Below are 2045 nucleotides of genomic sequence, written 5' to 3' on the forward strand. Positions count from 1 at the left end.
TCAATTTGTGATTTCTTGAGGGTTATTCAAATGTCACAAAATTTAATAAAGATAATTAGAATGTGTGTCTTTTATCTTTTAAATGTTAAACATGGGCTGGACTCTGTAGCAATAGTGCAGCAGGAAGGGTGTTTGAACCTAGCATATAAGCTGACTAGGTTCCATTCTTGCTTTCCTATATGGCCCACTGGGCAACTCCAGAGTAATTTCTGAAGGCAGAGCCAGGAGCAGCCACTAATGTTGCTGAGTGTGATGCAAAAACAAAACAAACAAACAAACAAAAAGATGCCTAACTTACCAATACATTGTTTTCCCTTTAAAACCAAAAGCTAATACTTTAGTAAATATTGCACAGACTTTAATTCGGTAGCTGAACATTGAGAACAAAACACTGAGTAAATTAAAACTAAATAACTAATGATACAAATTTTATGGTAAAAGAAATTCCTAATTAAAAGCAAACTTTCATTTCTATAAATTAATAAAAAAATATAGCGGCTAAGCAGATGCTTTCAAGAATGGCAAAATGGTTTTGAAAGATGTGTTATGAGCACTTATGAGCATTACACAATTACACATAAGTTGATATAACTAAGAAAACTATAAATATTAAAGTATATTTTATATCACAATTTTCAAGGCTAGATTTTGTCTTTGAAAAGTCAATAGGAGATAGGAATCAAAATTAGTGTTTTATAATTCTTTATGTTTATACATTTTATGTTTAATTTTTTTATCATTTTAGTAGGGTTTTTAATTTTCACTCTTTTTGAAGTTAGCTGAAGCTTTGTCAGTCATGACTCTCTTAAAAATTCATGATTAATTTTACTAATATTTTGTTTTACCTGTACACACATTTTTTTAATTCCATTTCTGCTATTTGAGTTTTCTTTTTGCATTATTTTACCTTGTTAAGATGTGAAATAGACCTAGTACAGTATTTTTGTCTGATATTACCATGGGAACCTAGAAGGATTTCTAATGGTAAATTTCACAAGAATGTGGGGCCCTCAGGCATTTTCTCTGCTAGTAAAAAATTCACGTTTAGTTGTTTATTTATTTACTTATTTATTGAGCCACACCCAGCAGCACTCTGGTTACTCCTAGCTCAGCGCTTTTTCGTAGACAAAAGAGAGGAGGGCTGGATGTTAAAGCCCACTTCATGACTAAAACCCAACCAAAATCATGTTTGTAACCAAGGTGTTTAAATAAAAAACTATTATTGAAATAAAAAGAAAGAAATCTCTTCTGGCAGGCTTAGGGGACAATATGGGATGCCTGATTAGAACCTGGGTCTGTCCCTGGTTGGCTACATGCAAGGCAAATGCCCTGCTATCTCTCGGCCTCATTTTCCTTTTTTAAATTAAAGTTTATGCCTGGACTCCCATAGTGATAAAAAACTCATATGTAGTTTGATGTGGTAGCAATTTAAATACAGTTAAACCCTTGTAAGAACCTATCTCCTGTATATAATAGATCAGGCCTTTATAGCTTAAGGAGTCCCTAAATTTTTAAACAGGGGATGTGCTCGCTTCGGCAGCACATATACTAAAATTGGAACAATACAGAGATTAGCATAGTCCCTGCACAAGGATGACACGCAAATTCGTGAAGCGGTTCATATTTAAAAAAACAAAAAAACAAACAAACAAAACAGGGGCCAGTTCTCAGTTCACTGCCCCTTGACTGTTGTAGAAGGTAGAATTTTTTTTAATGCTTAATTCCTTCTTAGTAATTTTTGATATAGAAAAAGACCAAAGTTTTATACTGTGGGACTGACAGAATTGTCTTACCCCAAGTATCAGTTCATTTTAATTGTTTAAAATTTGTCTGTCTTTTTTTTGTTCTGTTTTTGTTAAGAGATAATATAGTTGGCCTTGCTTCTACATTGTAGCAACATAGGTGAATTGAAATAAATGTGTTTCACATTAAAATGTGACAGGTTGACACAAATATATTTAACATACACTTATAGATAGTTCTAATTTTTTCTCATATATTAAGACAGAGCATTAAAAAAGTTTTTTTTGTTTTTGGGCCTCACC

At 32.5% G+C, this 2045-nt stretch overlaps 1 non-coding gene across 1 annotated transcript; it reads left to right on the forward strand.

Annotated features, from left to right (window-relative positions):
• The first annotated feature begins 1524 nt into the window (after nucleotides 1-1524).
• On the forward strand, nucleotides 1525-1628 carry LOC126026774 (U6 spliceosomal RNA). The gene has a single exon (XR_007501995.1). It is a non-coding gene; the product is annotated as a U6 spliceosomal RNA (small nuclear RNA).
• Nucleotides 1629-2045: the final 417 nt, after the last annotated feature.

Source organism: Suncus etruscus, chromosome 13 (assembly GCF_024139225.1).
Source record: "Suncus etruscus isolate mSunEtr1 chromosome 13, mSunEtr1.pri.cur, whole genome shotgun sequence".
Taxonomy (NCBI): Eukaryota; Metazoa; Chordata; class Mammalia; order Eulipotyphla; family Soricidae; genus Suncus; species Suncus etruscus.